The 22,007-nt window shown below is 66.1% G+C and overlaps 1 protein-coding gene across 1 annotated transcript in view; it reads left to right on the forward strand.

Moving 5' to 3' along the window:
* Positions 1-18,351: 18,351 nt before the first annotated feature.
* The window catches only part of CBFA2T3 (CBFA2/RUNX1 partner transcriptional co-repressor 3), a 114,146-nt gene continuing 110,490 nt past the window's right edge, over positions 18,352-22,007 (forward strand). Inside the window, exon 1 of the mRNA XM_075939859.1 lies at positions 18,352-18,863. The gene's annotated coding sequence lies outside the window, so the exon portion shown is untranslated. The remainder of the gene's footprint in view (positions 18,864-22,007) is intronic.

Below are 22,007 nucleotides of genomic sequence, written 5' to 3' on the forward strand. Positions count from 1 at the left end.
CCTCGAGAAAAACCCAGCTCACCTGCGCACCCCGGAGCTGTGGGCCTGGAAGTAGAACACACTTGAAATGCTGTTACCAATCAGATCTCGCTTGGGCCTGGGTTTGTACCAGACATTGGAATGGCATGAACCCAGGTCAGGGTGGGGGAGGTCCCCTCTACTGTCCCGGGGTGGCTTGGATCCTACACCCCAGTCCGCACATCCCGACATTTTCACAATGTTTGCACGCCTGTGACATTTGCACAAAGCAGGCCTCGCGAGGTGCCGTTTGAAAACCAGGCGCACCCCAGTTGTGACGTGTCTCAGTACAAGGTGGCACACAGCGGCCTAGCCACGGTGAAGGCAGTGAAGAGACGCCACCTGGCAGAAACAAGGCTCTCAAGCAAACCGCCAAGCGCCGTCGCGAGCCTGACCAGGACGGAGCATCTCCCGGCTCCTGCCCCCCAGAAAGAAAGAGGAGACCGAGTCCCCGGGGGATGAAGACTGCTCTCTGGGCACAGACGAAGCAGAGAGCTGCCATCTTCGTCGGTCTCCGGAGCCCACAAGGGAAGCCGGCGCCTTGGACTTGCAGGGAAGGGCCTGATGGAATCAGCCGGCCATGCTGGGCAGAGGGGTGGACCAAGACTGGGCCCTGGCTGCGTTGCTGACTTTGAGGCAGGGGTTTCACTTGCATTTCTTGTAACCATCTCTGCCTTGGTTTCTTTTCCCTTTCCCTATGGCCTTGGTTCAGAAACTCGTTTTCTTTTCCTGGAAGCCGGCCCAGAGCGTGGTTTGAAGGGAAGCGATTGCTCTCTGCAGAGGTGCAAAGGCACCTTCCTCTTCCTCTGCGTGCTCCGGGGAGGGCTGGGCCGGGCAGGGCAGGCGGTTTGGGGCAAATTCAGGCCTCGGGGGGAGGGGTCACCGGTTGCTGGCCATGGGCTGCTTAGCACAGAGATGCTCAGTGCATGCCGGCGTGCTGGCTGGCAGGCGGACAGGGAGCTCCACCACTGGACACTGGAGGCCCCCAGGGCTGTAAAGCAGGTGGTGAAAAGCCCTTGCTGGTCTGGGCTGGATCCCCAACCATGGCAGTAACTGTGAGGAAGGGGGGAGTTTGGGGGGGTGTTGCACACAGGGGGGCGCTCGGTGCCCAGAAGTTACTGATTGAATGTGACAAAGGGGAGGGGGAGTTTGCTGTGTCAGAGAACAGCCCAGAGTCGGAGCCGTGGTGACCCCGACCCTGCTCAGAGGACACAGCCGGGTCTGGCCAGACGGACAACGGGCTGCAGAGAGGGACCTGGCCACCGGCCCAGCTGAGCCCAGCGAGGGGAGAACTCGGACGGAGGAGAAGAGGGGCCAGGCGACCCTCTTACGTGGGGAGAAGACAATGGCCGGGGGAGGGGCTGTGGCGGGGGGATGGGAGGCTCTGCTGGGGGACTGAGGGCAGAGCTCAGCCGGCTGCAGGGGAGGCTGGCGTGAGGGCTGGGGGCCCAGGCCGACTGGCCCGAGGGAGCCTTTGCTGTGTTCAAAGTTCAATAAACGCTCCTGTTTGGTGCTGGCTGATAGTCGCTCTGGTCTCGAGAACAGGGGGGCGCTATTCCCTCTGGGGGTGCAGGCCCTGGGGGTCCAGAGGGACGGGACCCCTGAAGGGGCTCACGACGGAGGCAGGTGGCTGAAGGCCCTGAGAGGCGCCGGCCCGGAGGCAGAGAGGCAGACCCCCCCGAGGGGGGGCCCCCAAGAGAGGGTTGCCACACTGGAGTGGACTCCCCGAGAAGGGGCTGTCTCCCTGCTGCTGGAGGGGGGGCTCCCCGAGAGGGGGCTGTCTCCCTGCCGCTGGGGGGGGGGGCTCCCCGAGAAGGGGCTGTCTCCCTGCCGCTGGGGGGGGGGGCTCCCCGAGAAGGGGCTGTCTCCCTGCCGCTGGGGGGGGGGCTCCCCGAGAAGGGGCTGTCTCCCTGCTGCTGGAGGGGGAGGGCTCCCCGAGAAGGGGCTGTCTCCCTGCTGCTGGAGGGGGAGGGCTCCCCGAGAAGGGGCTGTCTCTCTGCCGCTGGAGGGGGGGGGCTCCCCGAGAAGGGGCTGTCTCTCTGCCGCTGGAGGGGGGGGGCTCCCCGAGAAGGGGCTGTCTCCCTGCCGCTGGAGGGGGAGGGCTCCCCGAGAAGGGGCTGTCTCCCTGCTGCTGGGGGGGGGGCTCCCTGAGAAGGGGCTGTCTCTCTGCCGCTGGAGGGGGGGGGCTCCCCGAGAAGGGGCTGTCTCCCTGCCGCTGGAGGGGGAGGGCTCCCCGAGAAGGGGCTGTCTCCCTGCTGCTGGGGGGGGGGCTCCCTGAGAAGGGGCTGTCTCTCTGCCGCTGGAGGGGGGGGGCTCCCCGAGAAGGGGCTGTCTCCCTGCCGCTGGAGGGGGGGGGCTCCCCGAGAAGGGGCTGTCTCCCTGCTGCTGGGGGGGGGGGCTTCCCGAGAAGGGGCTGTCTCCCTGCCGCTGGAGGGGGGGGCTCCCCGAGAAGGGGCTGTCTCCCTGCTGCTGGAGGGGGAGGGCTCCCCGAGAAGGGGCTGTCTCCCTGCCGCTGGAGGGGGGGGCTCCCCGAGAAGGGGCTGTCTCCCTGCCACTGGGGGGGGGGAGGGCTCCCCGAGAAGGGGCTGTCTCCCTGCCACTGGGGGGGGAGGGCTCCCCGAGAAGGGGCTGTCTCCCTGCCGCTGGAGGGGGAGGGCTCCCCGAGAAGGGGCTGTCTCCCTGCCACTGGGGGGGGAGGGCTCCCCGAGAAGGGGCTGTCTCCCTGCCGCTGGAGGGGGGGGGCTCCCTGAGAAGGGGCTGTCTCCCTGCCGCTGGAGGGGGGGGCTCCCCGAGAAGGGGCTGTCTCCCTGCCGCTGGGGGGGGAGGGCTCCCTGAGAAGGGGCTGTCTCCCTGCTGCTGGAGGGGGGGCCCCCAGAAGGGGCTGTCTCCCTGCTGCCGGAAGGGGGGGGCTCCCCGAGAAGGGGCTGTCTCCCTGCTGCTGGAGGGGGCTCCCCGAGAAGGGGCTGTCTCCCTGATGCTGGAGGGGGAGGGCTCCCCGAGAAGGGGCTGTCTCCCTGATGCTGGAGGGGGGGCCCCCAGAAGGGGCTGTCTCCCTGATGCTGGAGGGGGAGGGCTCCCCGAGAAGGGGCTGTCTCCCTGCTGCCGGAGGCGGGGGGCTCCCCGAGAAGGGGCTGTCTCCCTGCCGCTGGGGGGGGCACCCTGAGAAGGGGCTGCCGCACTGGAGAGGGGGGCTCCGCCGAGAGCCGAGGGGCCCAGCGTGGGCGCGGCCTGTGAGCCGTGACAGTGACCCACTGGGCACAGGCTCTGCGTCCCCCGCAGCCTGGGAGTTGGCCTTTCGGCTCACCCGTCCTGCTCCGGGCACGGCGGGATTTCTGAGCGCACCCCTGGAGAGCTGAGCGCACCACCCCAGCAGAGCCAGCGTGCCCCACCACCCCGGCACAACTGCGGGGGGTGGGATGTGGGGGTGGGTCCCTGCAGGGGCGCCCCTCTGTGCCCCGTAGGGCTGCCAAGCCTCCAGGATTGGCCTGGCGTCTCCTGGAATTGGCTGCCCTGTCCGGTGTCAGGGACTGGACAAGTGCATGGAGCGCAAAGGACTCGCTCTCTTTGTTACACTGCGACAGGAGCTGCCCGTCTATCCCCCCCCCCCCGCCCCCCAGCAGATTAGAAACATCCTGAACCCAGGAACAATCGGCCTCCATCTGCAGAGGAAAAAGCTCGGCTCGGTTCCTCCGTCCCCAGTCATCTGACTGGCGTGGAAACAGCTTGCCTGTGGGACCATCTGCCTCCCTCCTCCAGCGCGGCTCTGGAGACGGCAGCTCGCACGGCTACAAGATCGCCCCGGCCCAACGGCGGGCCGCCTCCGCCCTGCAGCCCCGCGCCTGGTCCGGCGCCTCGCGGCCAGCTCTGCGGCACGGCTGGGTACCGAGGGGCAGCGAAGGGGCCGCTCGACCTAGCGGAGAGCAGGCTGACGCTCACAAGCAACCGCGCCATTCCTAGCAGTTGTCGGCACGCTGCCTACTCTCCATCTGAGCGGATGCTTCTCGCGCGGCCCTCGGATCGGGGCTATTTATAGGAGTCCGTCCCTGGATAAATATGGATTCACGTGGGCCGGGCTGGCTCCCTGGAGAGGGGGGAAGAGACAGACGGCCCCTTTGCTACTGACTCCAGCTCAGCCCTGTCCCCATCTGCTGGCCCATGTGCAACGAGAGTGGCGGGTCTCAGAATGACACGGACCGGCCAGTATGGGCACAGCTGAGGGCGTCCGCTCAGGGCAAATTGCTCAAATCCAGGGCTCCTTACAGCCCCCAGACTGGTGACCTCTCCAAACAGGCCACACACCAGTCCCACTGAGCGCTCCAGCAGCCTGCCTGAAGCCTCCCGAGCAAAACCCCTCTGACACCCCAGCAATATCCGTGCCCCAGATGGCCCCGGGCCTCATACACAGGTGGGGGGTCCTAGCACCCAATCCTACCTACCCCGAACAAGTTCTGTCCGGTTCCAAGAAACCAGCCACAGATCCCTGGTCAATTTACCCTCTGGATCTTACCCACAAATCACGCTGGGCCAATCCTTTAGCTTCTAACATCTAACGGTTTATTACCACAAGAAAGAAAAGCCTGAGAGTGAGGTTGCTAAAGTATTATACATTACATGCATCGAATCTCCCAGTCCTCAATGCAGGCTCTAGCAGAGATGTTACAGCTGCTGGCTTAGAAGTCCTTGTTGTGCATCCTAGATCAGGATGGGTTCACAGGTCTTCCTGGCTCTTCGATCCCTGCAATGCTGCCTCTGGGATGAAGGGCTGAGCTGAGTACCAAGATGGAGTCCACCACATGGCCTCTTTATCCCTCCTTCCTGCTCTCTTCTTGGCTGCAGCAGGTCACCTGGCCAGCGGCCTATCCCTGTGTTCCCTGCTGGCAGCCCTTAGGTGTCGGTCACCATTCCCGAGGTGTGTCCTTGGCCCGTCGAGTGCCATTGTCCCACAGGGCCTCGCTAATTAGCATGTCCATAGGCCGGGCTCTGCCCAATGCTCAACCACATTCAGAGAGACTTCCAGTCTCCATACAGGTTACAGATTCCTAACTCCACACCCAGACATTATGCAGATCTATGAAGAGCAGATACAGACTCAGAAGAAAGTAGCTTTTGTTTGACCCTTCAATGGCCCCTTTGGACCACTTTTGGGGCGAACACGCCCCCATGGGTGCAGCAGTGACCCGGCTGCTCCCCTCACAATCCAATAATGTGACACCCCACCTGCTGGCCCATGTGCAACGAGCGTGGCGGGTCTCAGACCAGCGATAGTGCTACCAGCACCCAACCAATGCCACGCCTGGCAGAGGCATCAAGGGAACCAAGCCCCCCTCTGCCTTTCCCGAGGGGCGGGGATAGGTTAGGCTGGCCTCAGAAGACCACCCAGGAGGAAAGGGATTTTGGAACAGCCAGCTCCCCTCCTCGGGAGCCAAAACCCCTTGGAGCTCTGTTCTTCGGCCTCATGCACCACGCACAGCCAGCAAGTTTCCGCTGGGGCTCAGCCAAAATAACATTGGCCCACGAGCTCCTGGCCCTACCCCATCCCTCGCCCTCTGTCGATGGGACAGGCCCACATTTGGTATGGGCAACCCCGGCCTAAACGAGCCGTAACGCTGGCAAGGCCGCACCGGGGAAGGATTTTCTGTGCAGACAAACCACAGGGCAGGAGAAAGAAAAACTCCCCCTGCTCCCGCCCCTGCACGCTGTACCCCATCACAGGGGCGGGGGAAGGGGAGGCTGGCCTGACAGTAGCCGTGGGGAAGGATGGTTTACAGTTCTGCATGGCAGACCCGGCTGGCTGGCGAATTAGGAGAGCGCACGCTGTCCTGGGTTGCAAGCCGGAGGATTAAGGACCTGCCAGGCTGCAGGGTTCTCAGATAAGCGAACCGCCACGCAGTAACCTACATGCAATCTGCCTGCCTTCCCTCCTCTGGCTTTTTCCGAAGGTCCAAGGTCTCCCAAGAACACGGCCCCTCTCCCCTTCCCCGTCCTTTCTATCTGTGCCCCGGGGCCAAACAGAGCTTAAGTCAAGCCGGGCTTCCGATAAGCAGAGCATGTGCACTGAATGCACAAGCACGAGCGGGGGGAGGCCGAAGCAGGCCGCATGGCGAGGCTAGACAGGCTGCAGGCCACCGGCAGAGTTCCCTCCTCAGCCCCACACGGCCGTCAGCTGACTTGATTTGCGAGCCGGGCCGCAGGAGGAAACGCTCCATCCGAGGTCCGGCATTTGGAGGCAGGGCCCGGCTGAGCGTACGTGCAGGAGTGCAGTCACAGAGCAAGGGGCAAATCTAACCCTCCCGGGACCGCAGGGCCGGGGAACCTCTGGGGAGAGCCGATGGGGCAGGGCCGGCCCTCCATGCTGCCACTCTCGGTGCCCACGCCAGGGCCAGATTGCCAGAGTAGGTCCCCGCCTGGCTTGGAATTTCCCCAAGGGACGGTGTGGCCGGTTGGGGCTAAGCCCCTGGGTCCTGCACTGCCAGGCAGGTTTTCTGTGTGTGCCTCCGAGGCGTGCGGTGTCCCTCTCACTGCCACAAAGGCCAGGGTACCCCCCTCCCCGAGCCCTGTTCGTCATAGGCAAGTCCAAGATATGGGAGGTCAGGGCATCCCTTAGACCACAGGTCTCCCCTGCTTCTTGCTGGCAGCTCACCAGCCAGGAGGGGGATGGGGGCTTGGACCGGGTTCCAGCCCAGGGGGAGGTAGACCCACATAAGTCACGAGGCTGGGCCCTTGCCCTGATGAACAGTGGCCCCTCCCTGAGCCACTTCCCCAACCCTTCCTGACTACCCCCTCCCAATGGCTTGGGTCAGGCTTCCTTGCAGACTGCTGAGGGCCAGCCTCCCGGGCTGGGCTACACTGCTCCAGTCAGTCCCTGAGGGCGGGTTTTTATGGTGCGCTCATCAGCCTGAACTGGCCACGGGCGTTCTGATTGGCCTTCCCTTCCGGCTGAGGGCAGAGGGGCTTCAGGTGTTGAACTGGCTGGGCTCAGTCTCTGACACCCTGTACTGGGCCCCTAAAACCACATACCCAGCTCCCCGGGTATCTGCAGCCCCCTGCTCTCAGGCTGCCACAATGGGGAGCGAAGCATGGGTGGCTGGTGAACGTAGGGCTTGGGGGGAAGCCCCCAGCCCCACCCCCAGTGTTGCCCCTGCTGACCAGGCCATGCCCCCATCATGGGAAGGGTGGGTGGCACATGGCCGGAGCCTGCCCAGCTCTGGAGCAGGGGCGGATATAGGGCAGGGCGAGCGGGGAGGCCGCCCCGGGCCCCGCGCTTCAAGAAGCCCCGCGCATGCGCCATGTCAAAGGGGGGGCCCCGCGACATTGTGCTGCCCTGGGCCCCGCAAAATCCCCATCCTGTTTAACTCCCGGGCCCGGTCTCTAGAGAAGGGGAGCCTGCTATTCAAATGCAAAGAGCAGGCATTGGGCAAAGCCTCCCCCACCAGCCGCACAGCCTGGGCCAGACAGGCACCTCACTCATCACGTCCCCCTGGCTGCCCGTTCCCACGCCCGCTGGCAGCTCCCGGACCGGGTGCTCGGCCGTGTGACAACAGGGCCCTAGGAGAGACCTTGGCTTCAGGCTGCTGATTCCCTCCAGGGCTGTGGCCGCTGCTGTCAGCTGCTGTCAGCTGACTCCTGTCACCAGGGCACGTCACCGTTTGCCAGCTGCACGGGTCACGCCCAACTGTGCACGGCCCTGCCCGCCCATTCCCCTGCTGCTCTGTCTGGGGCAGAGACTCTCGTGCATTCGCACGTCCAGTGCTGGTGCACACTAAACAGGCGCTCCCCTGCGGCCCCCGCTCGCACCCCTGGTCTCTGTTTCACGGCCACGTGCCTCTTGTGACCGTTCGCAGCCTGGCCTGGCCTGGCCGTCGCTGGCCCAACCACAGGAAGGACAAAGCTGGGTTTATTCGGCTACGAGCCCCTGTCCCACCCAGGGCAGGTTAGTTCTTCTAGCCAATTCGGGTTAGGGGAACAGACCCAGAAGGCCAGCCCAGCTGCAGTCCGGCTTTCGAGGGAAGCAAGTGCCTTTTCCAGACCCTCCTTTCCCTACGTTAGACCAGGCCCGGGGGGGAGCAGCCAGCTGGGACATGCACGCTGAACAGCCGGGTGATCCACACTCCCCGGCTGGGAGATCCACACTCACCGGCCACGGGGCTCGCCGAGTCACGCTCCGGCCCTGCAGTGGACTCGCCGGAGCAGGTGGGCATGCCAAAATAGAAGGCCCGACTCCAGGGGAGTCACCCGCCTGCGCTCACTTGGGTAGCGGGACAGACAGGAGGGCGCTCTCCCGGCTGATGGGGCGGCCCTCTCTCTGCATGGGTGGGCTGCACAGACCCTACCAGGCACTCCCCTGCCGTGCCAAGGGACAGGGACCACCTGAGATGCCTTCTGGGCGCTGCTACGGAGCCTTTTCCCAGCCCCAGGGAAAGACGACACCTGTCAGGGATGGTCTAGACCAGGGGTCTCCAACCTCGTTAAGCACAAAATCACTTTTTGAATTTAAGTGCAATCCAAGATCTACCATAGGCCCATATATCCTTGCCCCGCCTCCTTTGTGCTTCTTGCCCCGCCTCTCTCTGAGGCCCCGCCCCTGCTCACTCCATCCTCCCTCCCTCCCCCACCTTCACTCATTTTCACCAGGCTGGGGCAGAGGGTTGGGATGCAGGTTCTGGTCTTGGGTTTAGAGCTTTAGAGCGTGAGGGGCTCTGAGCTGAGCTTGAGGCAGGCAGTTGGGGTGCAGGAGGGGGTTCTAGGTGCAGGCCCTGGGAGGATATTTGGATGCATGGAGGCTCAGGGCTGCGGCAGGGGCTTGAAGTACAGGAGGGGGTTCATGCCTTGGGTAGGGGTCAGGATGTGGGCTCCAGCTGGCCCTGCTTACCTCAGGTGGCTCCTGGGTGGTGCAGTGGGCTAAGGCAGGCTCACCCCTGTCCTGGCCCTGCACCCCTCCCAAAAGAAGCCAGCAACCTTGCTGTATCCCTAGTCCTGCTATGCCCCCTCTCTGCTCTGTGGAGACAGGATACAGGGTGGGAGAAGGGGGCACCTTGACATCAGCATCCTCCTCTCCCTTCCCTGCCCTGCACAGCAAGCAGGAGGGTCTTGGGGGAACAGCTCCAAGGCAAAGGGCCAGAGATGCGCAGCAGTGGAAGGAGGAGCAGCTGAAGTGCCGGCACTTGCCAGCCACGTGGCCAAACCAGTCAGGATCCCCTGCCAGAGACTCCAAGATCTACCGGTCGATCCCGATCCGCTGCGTGGTGACCACTGGTCTAGGGTGCTGGGTCCTGCTGCAAGGGCAGGGACCTGATGGCCTCCCGAGGTCGCTCCCCGTTCTAGTGCTCTGTGAGTGTATGGTTCATCCTTTCTCCAGCTGGCTAGGCCAGGGCCCAGGGCCTGACCCGGCAAAGGGCAACCCGCACATGGTGGCAGCCACTCAGGGGACGTGGCCCAAGACTGTCGCTCCTCCCGTGCGGAGGCAACGCTGAGCTAACGCAGCCGCCCCCTGCCACGGACGCCCCCGCAGGCCCCGGGGGCGGGTGACCCCGCAGCAGGCGGCACCGGGCACGGAGTCAGGGAAACTCTGCAGGCTGTTTCTTCATTCCAGGGGCATCCTCCCCCGGCAGCCCGGCCCGGCGCGGGGAGGGGGCGCGGCGGCGCCGCAGCTTGACGGACGCCGCCGTGGGCTCGGGCGCGCGCGGTGAAAATTGATAATTAACCTTTTGGCCACGTGGCTGTTGTGTTGCTTCGGCGCGGGCGGCTGCAGGGCGCTGATATGGAAATCGCAGCCAGCCGCCGGCGCCTCGGCTCCCGCACAATCTGCCGCCGCGCACAGCCGTTGGACAGAGATAAGCAGGTGCTTATGCACAAGCCCTCCTGCCGGCTGGGAGGCCGGCGCTGCCTGATCACTCCAATCTCTGTGAAAAGCTACTCGAGGTGCGGGTGAGGTGATGGAGAGACGCGATAGGGGAGCGCGCCGAGCGCAGACGCCTGCACTCCCCCGACGCGCCCTCTGTCCGCTGCGTTAGGCCCTTCCGCCCTTCCACGCTCCTGCCTCTCCCCTCTCGCACATGGCAGTGTTGCTGCCTTCACTCTTATCTCCCACTCCAGGGCCCTCGGAGGGATTGATTTATGTGTAGACTCCGTCTTCCTGCCTCATTTGAACTCTGCGGCTTCTTCTTCCTTTCTCCGCCTCTTTCCCTCCCGCCTTCTTCCTTTGCTCCCCTCCTCCCCGCACACACACCTTTCCGTTCTCCTCTCCCTGGCGCTGGAATCTTTTTTTTAAAGACTAGTCGGTCAGATTTCCGTGGAAGCCGCGATGCCCCCAAAAAAGCTGCTGCTCTTGGCCAAACAGCTCGGGAGACAGACCTTAGGCAGGTGCACTGGAGAACTGGTTCTAAGCCGGGGGTGGGGGGGGCCTTTTCTGGGTCAGAGGCGGCTGACCCACGGAAAAATGAGTCCGGGGCCGCACAAAAGTGAGAACCCCCCCAAAAACCAAAAAGTGCCTCATTGGTGTGGCCCCTGATTGAAAAGCAGAGAGACACCCCCCTATATTCCCTGCACACACCAGAGCCTCGGGGGCCCGGGCTAGTAGATTTTGTGAGCCCCATAGCTCTGGGGTGGAGCCGAAAATGAGGAGTTCAGCGTGGGGGAGAGAGGCAGCAGGCACTCCAGTCCCATGGGAGAGACCCCAGGACTGAAGCATTAACTCCCCAATGCTGGAAGGCCCCCAAGTCTCAGGGGCGAGATCCAGGCAAGCCGGGGTCCGGATCTGGCCCCTAGGCGAGGGGGTGCGTCTCCACTGCACCCTCAGCTCGAAACGAGCGACACAATTTGAGCTACACAAACAGCGTCACGTATTTCGAGTGTATTTCAAAATAGCTTCTTGCGTCATTTGGCGCTGTCGCCCCCGCACCAGATTTCGAAGTAAAGCGCTATTCCGAAACGCCCCTTACTCCTCGTGGAATGAGGGCTGCAGGGACAGCACGCACGGTCCTTCGCAATAACGGGCACGCTGCCGAGTCGCAGAATAGCTCATTCGGGATACTGGAAGTACCCCAAAACGGCGCCGCAGTGTAGACGTACCGTACGTTCCCCACTCCTGTTCTAAGTCCTTGGCTTTGGCTGTTCCGGGAGCGATTCTGGTCAAGTCACCGTAACTATGCCCCCAGGGCCATCGAAAAGCCCACGCAGCAGCGGTTCCCAGCCCAGATTATGCCCAAGATGTCCATGGGGGCCCGCATCTCCGCCGACAGAGTTTGGGGAAACGAAAAGGGTTTGAGTCCCCCGCGCCCCACCTCCGTGGCTTTAGCGAATAACAGCCGCGGGGGAGCCGGTATCCTTCCGGTCCTGTTCTGGCTGGGGCGAGGGAGCAGAGGAGACTCCTCCTAGGTCGGAGACCTTCCCCCAACCCTGCGGTTGCTCCTTGGTGGTCCCTGCTCAGAAGTGAGTGGCCCTGCCGCACGCCTGGGGTCTGGCCTCTGCCGCAGGCCCCGTGGGGCAGAGGAAAGTAGGTGCCCTGCCAGAGAGCATCTGCCTCACTCCGGGTCCTGCCGGGCCAGCTTCCTCCCCCCATCTCTGCCCCTGTGCAAGCTGCGAGCCTTCCTCCCGCCCCACCCTGTGCTGGAAAGTCACGGCTGCCTCCCCCGGCCCTGCCGCGCCTCCCCTCTCAGCGCCTGCTGTCCGGCACAAGCTCTGCGGTGTCGTTATCTGGGAACAGCTGCCTCGGGAGATAACGGACGCCACTCCGCTCCTGCTTCCCTGCCGGTGGCGCTGCCGCTCAGGGAAGGGACGCAACACAGCCCAAGGATTGCCGCGAACGTCCTTGCTCCCCCAGGCAGACGGCCAGGCGGGAGAGCTCCCTGGGGCCCGGCACAGAGCTTGGCACTCCGGCTTCCCTTTGCTTCTGCTTGCCAGGGGCTAGGCACAAGCTGCTGCTGCCTGGGACCCGGTTTTGCGCCCACAGCAGATGGGTGCGGGCGTGTGAGGTGCAGCGTGGGGCTAGGGTTGCCAGGTGTCCGGTATTCACCCAGACTGTCCGGTATTTGCGTCCCCTGTCCAGTAAAAAACCCCAGAAAATACCTGTTTCCCTTGGACGGGAGCCAGGTGGGGACAATTTTCCCTGAGGGCGGTGGAGTGAGGAGCTCTGGGCCATTTAAAGGCGCAATGCTTTTTTTTTTTTTTGCTTAACAACTTTGGTCCCCTGCTTTTTTTTTTCTCACCAGAATTTTTTCCCCAGTAGGTTTTTTTTGGAGGGGGTAGGGGGTTCGGTATTTTTAATTAAACCGTCTGGCAACTGTACACGGGGCTCTCCCCATGCCCAGCGTCTCCTGGCCGTGCTACCTGGACTGCCATCGCTCCAAGGCACCTGGGAGAAGGAGCAGGCCTGCAATACACCAGGCAGCCGTCCCGGGCCAACTTCCAGCACTAAAGGCAGCCTGCGCGTTGAGGTCCCTTCTGAACGGTTAGCCAAGCCGAGCTGGAGTTAGTCAGTGGGTTCGTTCGGGGCAGATTCCGGCGGAAAACCGGCCCTGTGGCAGGAAGCGATCAGTAGAGGTGCCCTTCTCGGCGCTGTGCACCTGGGGGATGCGTTTGCTGGTCTCTGAGCAGCCGGGACCTCCCCGCCCATGCTGGGTTCCGGATTCCCAGCCCTTTGTGCAAGAGCAGCATTAGGAACGCAACCCCCCTACCCAGCATGACCCTTTCATTGCCCCCGCCTAAATTCCTCTCCGGTTTGGGGCTGGAACCAGGCGGCCTGATGTGACCCCTTTGAAAGGCTCCTTCCCGCACCACGGAGGAGCACGAGAGACTGATTGCTTTGACGTCACGCTGTGGCTCGCGTCTTATTTCGCTCGTTTTCACCGTCATTTCATGGCTACGTGCTGCCCTTTCGTTGCCTCTGGTTGGTTTCACGCCAGGCCGGTTTTCTTTCCCGGCTGTAAAATGACCACCCGTCGCATTTCTCCTTTCCCCTTCGAAAGGGCCCACTCCGAAACCAGCCTGGGAAGGAGGGTGCGTGAGCCAACGTCTGTTCTGCGTCCGGCTGCCTGCCGCGGACCCGCCGGCCCGCCCCGGGAGGGAGGAAAGATGCTGATAAAGGCAAGGCCGCACTGACAGCCAGTGCCACAGATAAGCCAACCGTCAAATGCAAAAGACAAAACCAATCCCCGCCTGAGAAACAAAGCAACTCCTGGCCAGCTGGTTCATGGGGCCGGGGGGTTCTTGTTTCCTTTCACTCTCTTGGTTTGAGTGGCCAGGGGATGTGAGAGTCGACTCGGCTTCTCCTTTAACCTGACGGGGTTTCCTGCTCAGCAGCAAATGTGCCTCTGACTCAGACAGAAACTAAGGCGGGGGAGGCTGGGGACGGGGACTCCCGGCTCGGATGGCCACTCCGAGGGACCCCGACAGGGGAGGGAAAGTGAAGTCACATCAGTGATGCATATTAAAGAGCACCTGGGCCGGGCCTGGTGTACAGCAGCTTGGCCTGAGAAAATCCAACATAGCACAGGGATGGGCTCAAGCGGGGGAAGGCAGGAGCCTCAGCTGCTGCAAAGGAGCTTGCTAGGGGCCAGCAAACTTCCCCCCCTCCAACAGCCTGGCCTGCACTCGAGCCCCCAGCACGCCGCCTAAAATCAGGTTGCAAAATAATCTGCTTGATTGCAACCCCAGATGGCAGAGGAGTCCCCGAACCCAGTTCTCTCTGGGGCGCCGCCCCGGTCCCCAACCCTAGCCCAGGGCGGGAAATCCCCTCCCCCCACCCCAAAAAGCCCAGCGCGCTGCACACACGCTGCCTTGTGCTGCTGGCCAAGATAAAAATAAAAGGGGGAAGAGGTGAGACAGCACAGCTGGCTCCATGACCAGCCTCCCCACGAAGCTTGCGCTTAAAACCACCCCACTCAGGCACCGTCATCCAGGGCTCAGCCTGATGAGAGGCTGCAAGAACCCGCATAGCTGTGCAGGCAGCCCCAGGGTGCCAGATCTGGACCGGCTAGGCGGGGAGGGCGGGCGGGGCGGGACGGTCGGGCGCTGGCTGAGGCGGGGAGGGCGGGCGGGACGGGACGGTCGGGCGCTGGCTGAGGCGAGGAGGGTGGGCGGGGCAGGGCGGGATGGTCGGGCGCTGGCTGAGACGGGGAGGGCGGGCGGGGCGGGACGGTCGGGCGCTGGCTGAGGCGGGGAGGGCGGGCGGGGCGGGACGGTCGGGCGCTGGCTGAGACGGGGAGGGCGGGCGGGGCGGGGCGGGACGGTTGGGCGCTGGCTGAGGCGGGGAGGGCGGGCGGGACGGGACGGTCGGGCGCTGGCTGAGGCGAGGAGGGTGGGCAGGGCGGGACGGTCGGGCGCTGGCTGAGGCGGGGAGGGCGGGCGGGGCGGGGCGGGACGGTTGGGCGCTGGCTGAGGCGGGGAGGGCGGGCGGGGCGGGACGGTCGGGCGCTGGCTGAGGCGAGGAGGGTGGGGCGGGACGGTCGGGCGCTGGCTGAGGCGGGGAGGGCGGGCGGGGCGGGACGGTCGGGCGCTGGCTGAGACGGGGAGGGCGGGCGGGGCGGGACGGTCGGGCGCTGGCTGAGGCGGGGAGGGCAGGCGGGGCGGGACGGTCGGGCGTTGGCTGAGGCGGAGAGGGCGGGCGGGGCGGGACGGTCGGGCGCTGGCTGAGGCGGGGAGGGCGGGCGGGGCGGGACAGTCGGGCACTGGCTGAGACGGGGAGGGCGGGCGGGGCGGGATGGTCGGGCGCTGGCTGAGACGGGGAGGGCGGGCGGGGCGGGACGGTCGGGCGTTGGCTGAGGCGGGGAGGGCGGGCGGGGCGGGACGGTCGGGCGCTGGCTGAGGCGGGGAGGGTGGGCGGGGCGGGACGGTCGGGCGCGGGCTGAGACGGGGAGGGCGGGCGGGGCGGGACGGTCGGGCGCTGGCTGAGGCGGGGAGGGTGGGCGGGGCGGGACGGTCGGGCGCTGGCTGAGACGGGGAGGGCGGGGCGGGGCGCGACAGTCGGGCGCTGGCTGAGACGGGGAGGGCGGGCGGGGTGGGACGGTCGGGCGTTGGCTGAGGCGGGGAGGGCGGGCGGGGCGGGACGGTCGGGCGCTGGCTGAGGCGGGGAGGGTGGGCGGGGCGGGACGGTCGGGCGCTGGCTGAGACGGGGAGGGCGGGGCGGGGCGCGACAGTCGGGCGCTGGCTGAGACGGGGAGGGCGGGCGGAGCGGGACGGTCGGGCGCTGGCTGAGGCGGGGAGGGCGGGCGGGGTGGGACGGTCGGGCGCTGGCTGAGGCGGGGAGGGTGGGCGGGGCGGGACGGTCGGGCGCTGGCTGAGACGGGGAGGGCGGGGCGGGGCGCGACAGTCGGGCGCTGGCTGAGACGGGGAGGGCGGGCGGAGCGGGACGGTCGGGCGCTGGCTGAGGCGGGGAGGGCGGGCGGGGCGGGACGGTCGGGCGTTGGCTGAGACGGGGAGGGCGGGCGGGGTGGGACGGTCGGGCGCTGGCTGAGGCGGGGAGGGCGGGCGAGGCGGGACGGTCGGGCACTGGCTGAGGCGGGGAGGGCGGGCGGGGCGGGACGGTCGGGCGTTGGCTGAGACGGGGAGGGCGGGCGGGGTGGGACGGTCGGGCGTTGGCTGAGGCGGGGAGGGCGGGCGGGGTGGGACGGTCGGGCGTTGGCTGAGGCGGGGAGGGCGGGCGGGGCGGGACGGTCGGGCGCTGGCTGGGGCGGGGAGGGCGGGCGGGGGCGGGACGGTCGGGCGTTGGCTGAGGCGGGGAGGGCGGGCGGGGCGGGACGGTCGGGCGCTGGCTGGGGCGGGGAGGGCGGGCGGGGGCGGGACGGTCGGGCGTTGGCTGAGGCGGGGAGGGCGGGCGGGGCGGGACGGTCGGGCGTTGGCTGAGGCGGGGAGGGCGGGCGGGGCGGGACGGTCGGGCGCTGGCTGAGGCGGGGAGGGCGGGGGAGGCGGGACGGTCGGGCGCTGGCTGGGGCGGGGAGGGCGGGCGGGGGCGGGACGGTCGGGCATTGGCTGAGGCGGGGAGGGCGGGCGGGGCGGGACGGTCGGGCGTTGGCTGAGGCGGGGAGGGCGGGCGGGGCGGGACAGTCGGGCGTTCGCTGAGGCGGGGAGGGCGGGCGGGGCGGGACAGTCGGGCGTTGGCTGAGGCGGGGAGGGCGGGCGGGGCGGGACAGTCGGGCGTTCGCTGAGGTGGGGAGGGCGGGCGGGGCGGGACAGTCGGGCGTTCGCTGAGGCGGGGAGGGCGGGCGGGGCGGGACGGTCGGGCGCTGGCTGAGGCGAGGAGGGCGGGCGGGGCGGGACGGTCGGGCGTTGGCTGAGGCGGGGAGGGCGGGCGGGGTGGGACGGTCGGGCGTTGGCTGAGGCGGGGAGGGCGGGCGGGGCGGGACGGTCGGGCGTTGGCTGAGGCGGGGAGGGCGGGCAGGGTGGGACGGTCGGGCGTTGGCTGAGGCGGGGAGGGCGGGCGGGGTGGGACAGTCGGGCGTTCGCTGAGGCGGGGAGGGCGGGCGGGGTGGGACAGTCGGGCGTTCGCTGAGGCGGGGAGGGCGGGCGGGGTGGGACAGTCGGGCGTTGGCTGAGGCGGGGAGGGCGGGCGGGGTGGGACAGTCGGGCGCTGGCTGAGGCGGGGAGGGCGGGCGGGGTGGGACAGTCGGGCGTTCGCTGAGGCGGGGAGGGCGGGCGGGGTGGGACAGTCGGGCGTTGGCTGAGGCGGGGAGGGCGGGCGGGGTGGGACAGTCGGGCGTTGGCTGAGGCCTGCCAGGGCTCACCTCAGACCGGGGCCCGTTGGCCTGGGGCTAGCCGCGTTAGGAGATAAACGTCCCTCTAGCCTGAGGAGCGGGGCCCTAATGCTTGCCCAGGTGAGGTGAAGTCAGCCAGCCGCTCTCCTCTGCTGAAGGCCCATGGTCTGTCCTGGAGGAGATCTGCCCTGCAGGCCACCCCCAGCCCGCGCCATTCCTGGAGCAGCTCTTGGGTGCGTCTTTGGGGGGCTGGGGAAGGTCTCCGGGGCCCGTTGCGGCCGCCTCGGTCAGCGCAGGGGCCAGGACTCCAAAACTGGCCACCAGCGGCCCAAGACTGAACGTCCGAACGGCACCGTCCCGCCTGCTCGCCCGGCGCTTCCGCCCCAGCGGCCGCTGGACGGATGGAGGGGGAAAGAGCCACAGGCCGGAGAACGCCCCACCCCCCGGGGAAACTGGCCCAAAGCATTGAGAGGGAGGAGGGCACCTCCCCAAACACAGTCCCTGGCTGCACTGTTAGGGAAAACACCAGGATTGCCAGCCCGGGATGGGATCGGAGCCAGCCCCCCTAAGCCCCAGGCCTGTGCATGCCCCCCTCCCCCCCAATCTAGCACCGGGAAGTCCTCACAGTTTCTCCAGAGTCCACACTCAGGCCAGGCTGGGAGGACGGGGGGGGGGAAGACGGAGGGGGGCGCGGCTCTTCCTTCCCTGCCGCTGCCCCTCCCAGCCTCTCGCTCGCTGCCACTTTGGCCACGGCAATGAAAGCAAAAGGCAGGGCCCAGCCCGGAGCCCCAGGGCCGCCGTGTGAAAGTGGAAACACCATGCACGCCATCTGCGGGAACAATGCTCCGCAGGTGGCAGGCGGCACCACGCCATCTGCTGAGCCATCGTCGGGGAGCCAGCAGTCACGGCGATATTTTTAGGACCCGTTTCCTCCCTCCCACCTGCAGAGGCACATACAGCCTTCGGGCTCTCTCTCTAGCAAGCCCTTGCCTTTCCTTCCCCCAGCGTGGCGCCAGCACCAGGGCAAGCAAACAGAAGCCAAGAAACACCTACAGCTGGGAGAAGTCAGAACCTCTGGGCTGCAGATCGCCAAGCTTTATAGGGGGACCATTCCTCCCCTCCCCGCCCCGCTCAACAGTGCCCCGCATGCAGTGGAGTTGCATAACTGGGCACGGGTGCACAGCCGAGGTGGGGTAGCACAGCTGTGCCCTCGTGCCCACGGCACGCACCACGCCAAGTACTATCTTGCCCATTCTCAGGCCTCCCCCAGCTTTTTGGGCAGAGAAGCCACAGGCCCTGTGTAACCACCACCAGCTGGATTGGAACCAGGGTTCGCCGGCATTTAATGCAGGAGCTTGTCCAGCTTGAGCTATAAAGCCAGCTGGCGCTCAGCTGCGGCTGCAGGGCTCCCTTGTTCTTAGCTCTGGCTGTACGTGGTCTAAGGGCCACTCCGTGGGACAGTGACCCACACTAGGCGTGCGGGTTACACCAGCACCAAGAGCTCCTGCTCCCGGCTTTGCTCCCAGCCCCCTTCCCTCCCCGCAGGAAAACGAGAACTTGCCCCCATGACACGCCAGCCTGCGCGGGCCCCGCGGGCGGCGTGGGGAAGTGAAGCCGGCACGAAGGGGAAGTAGTTGGAAAGTCAGACCGGAATGGGTGACAGGGAAGACAGAGCTGGGCTTGGTCACAGATGGTTCCTGTTGGGGGAAGAACAGGGGCGCAGCTGCCCGGTCCCCTCCCCCGCTGCGTTATCACCAGCCGGCAGCTGTGAGCCTTTCCCAGTCCCCTTGGCTGTCACATGAGCACCCAGACCCCTGGCAGGACCCGCTCCCAGCAGCAGTAAGGGGGGCCCCGTGGGGCGAGGGACAGACAACCAGCCGCCCTCGCCGGCCTTTTCTGCTCTGCAGTCCGGAGCTCTCCTCCTGCGCGGATTCGGAACCAGTCTCCCCTGCCAGGTGGCTGCGAGCATCTGAGAGAGACCGGCTGCAGCCAAGCCCGGGTCCGGGTCAGAGGGCCTGGCACGGCGGAGGGCATCTCGGCAGCCCGCAGCCACAAGGCCCTGCTAGCAGCCCGCCGGAGGCTCTTCCGCGCTGGAAGCCCGAGGGTCAGCGTCCGCTTGCCATGGGGCCTGGGGAAGGAGCTCCAGGAGACCCGGCAAAGGTAAAAGGGCGGGCGGTGGAACAAGCCAACCCTGGGCAGAGCAGGTGGGGGCACTCGCAGCTGCCAGGCCGGCCGTTGTGTTTACGCCCGCGCGGAGGGCGGAGATGTTGACTCATCCTGTAGAGCAAACAGGATTTCAGGGTGGCGGAGCAGCCTGAACTAGGCAGACAGCTGTTCATCGCCGGGGAAGCCCTGGGTGCAGACAAGCCCTTGCGCTCGCTGGCTGGCAAACACTGTGCCGGATTCGGTGCCAGGGTCCTGCAGCAGGTGGGAGATGCGCTTGTTTTCCAAAGGCGGGCGCTTACCGGCAGCGTGGCTCAGTGGCTAGGCCAGGCCAGGGGCACCAGCCTGACAAGGCAGAGCCGAGCCCAGGGGAACACCCACCTGGGTCCTCCAGCAGCCGGGTGGCCACCTGTCCAGCGGAGTCACAGGCGGCAGCCGGGTTTGGAGCAGAGAGATCTTTGGCCAGGTTGTTTGCCTCCACTCTGTGAGCGACACAGGCCAGCCGAGGGATTTTGCTACCGAGCTGGAGGAAGGTGCATCCGGTGCTGGCAGAGGCTGCTCTGCAATTAACATTTCCATCCTGACTAATCAGGCTCGTTCCTGTTTTATTTACGGGTTTTAAATCCTGAATTTACTCCCGGCTTTCTTTCCTGGTCGGGTCACTGCCGTGCCACGCCGGAGCGCATTTTCTTTCCCCCACTCCTTCCCCGGCAGCAATTCTGGGCTCACGTACCCCAGAGTCTCTCTCGCTTGCTCCAGTCAAGGGACTCTGGCGTAATCAGATCAAGACCCGGCCCCGCCAGCGCCGGTCCCGAAGGCGCATCAGTATCATGGTGGCCACTGGAGTGCCTGCTCCGTGGCCGGAGACGTGGATCCCTAACTCGCTTCTCCCCGACGCCCTCCTTCCCAGGCAGAGTTGTGCTACGGAGTTAGGGCAGGCGGGAGAGACCAGGAAGGACTTGGGGCAGCCCCGCAGCATGGTCGTCAGGGATCCGAGGGGTCCCTGGTAAGTTGTGCCGCAAGCAAGAGGCAGCGTTAGCGGGGTAGAGGGCGCAGGCCAGCAGGGCAAAGGGACTCGGAGCCACGTGGATGGGCCATGGTGGGAAATGCTCCCACCACGCCCGGCCAGTGGGAGATTTCGAGGCAGGGGAAAGGCCCTGCCGCCCCCTAAGCAAAGGAGGCAACAGGAAATGCAGGGACGGCTGGGCCCATCCCACGCAACTCCAGGGGGTGAGGATGATGGAGCAGCTGGGCTGGGAGGAGGCGAGACATCATGTAGTCCAGCGCCCTGCCTCGAGGCAGGGCCACATACACCCAGGCCATCCTCCTAGCTAACCCCAGGTCACTTCCCCGGCCTGCCACGGACACAGAGAACAACGATCTCGGGCTGGGACCAACAGAACAGGCCAGGCTTGCAGGCAGGGATCACTTTTCCTCCTAGGGTAGGTTCTCTCATTCTCGTTGCGCGCCTCTGGACTTCCTCCAGTTAGTCCCCATCTTCCCTGCTGTGCGGCCCCCCCACCGGGGTGCAGGCTCACCAGGCGGGACCATGACCTCCCCCCCCCGTGTCCTATGCCCGCTCAGACGCCCCAGAATGACCATCGCCTTTTTGGCAACAGCGGCAGGGGTGTGACTCGTTCCGCGGGGGAGCTAGGCTAAGCCCCGGACCCCTTTCAGAAGCTGTGCCCCCTGCCCACTTGGCATTTGAATGGGGTGGGGGTGGATTGTCCTGGAAATCTCTCGGCCCTTTCTCGAGAACGCCTGCTCCTGAGGCAGGACGGCACCTTTCTGGCCTGTCCTCCCATGCGCAGGAGCAGCACCAGGGAGGGCAGCAGGAACGGGTCATTGTGGACAGTCTTTCCTCTCCTTCATGGGCTCTGAAATATTTCCTAGCTCAGCTTCTCAGCCCGCAGGGAGAGGGGCCGGCAAAGTGACTTAGCCAGGGCCACGGAGGGCAGTCGGTGTCAGAGGCAGGAGGTGCCCGCAGCAGAGTCCTGGCTCCCAGGCCTGTGCTCTCCCCGCCTCTCCTGAGCGCAGGGCTTGCACGGTTCTGTTGCGCTTAGTAACTGACTTTGGGACTGGCGAGCGTCTGTGGTGGCCCCAGGGTCCTGGGCGTCTGCTTTGGATTCTGGCAAAACCTGCCAACCCCAGCGGGGATCCAACCCCAGTGGCCAGCAGCAGGTGGCTTTTCCCATCGGGGCCGGAGGCCCGTCCTGGGCAGCCCTGCGAGGGGCAACAAAAGGGGACGTTACTCAGGCCTGCTCTGAGCTGGGCTAAGCGCCAGGCCAGGGGCCCAGAAGGCAAGCGGGCAGCCTGGCCTGACGCTCCCCTTCCCGGGTCCCTACCACGGGAGCAAGGGAGTGGCCCAAGAAATCACGCGGCAGACGAACCACGCACCTGGCAGGGGGAGTGGAGTCAGCCTGGGTGGCAGGGGACGCAGGAAGAGAGGGAGGAAGAGGGGACCTCCCTGCATCTGGCCACTATGCAGCAACTTCCAGCTGGGCGAGGCGCCCGGCAGGCGGCCTGGCTTGCCCAGGGAAATCCCCAGGACCAGGGCCGGCAGATCCCCATGCAGAGAGCAAAACTTTGCCAATACACCCGGTCACCTGCCCCCTTCCCCCAGGCCGCCCGCCCCCTGAGCGTGTCCTGCGGGAAGAGGGAATTGGGGAGCAAAGGAACAGCAGCTGTGAGCCCATGGGACGCCCACCCCCAGGTGCCACCGAGCCACCCGCCGGTGACCCACACATCCTGCAGCTCCCCAGGGCTGTCAGGGCACCTGGCCCAGGGGACTGGGTGTGTGACGGCGTCCCCAGCCTTTCCTCTAAGCCTGTTCCCGGCCCTGTTCCTGCTGCCTGCTCCACCCAGTGCAGCCATGGGAATGGGCAGGAGTTACCCCTCTGCCTGCTGGAGTAACAGGGCCAGGAGTTACCCCACTCCCTGCTGGAGTAAGAGGGCCAGGAGTTACCCCGCTGCCTGCTGGAGTAACAGGGCCAGGAGTTACCCCTCTGCCTGCTGGAGTAACAGGGCCAGGACTTAGTTACCCCTCTGCCTGCTGGAGTAAGAGGGCCAGGAGTTAACCCTTTGCCTGCTGGAGTAAGAGGGCCAGGAGTTACCCCGCTGCCTGCTGGGACTACCAGGGCC

The sequence above is a fragment of the Pelodiscus sinensis genome, chromosome 12 (genome assembly GCF_049634645.1).
Source record: "Pelodiscus sinensis isolate JC-2024 chromosome 12, ASM4963464v1, whole genome shotgun sequence".
NCBI lineage: Eukaryota > Metazoa > Chordata > Testudines > Trionychidae > Pelodiscus > Pelodiscus sinensis.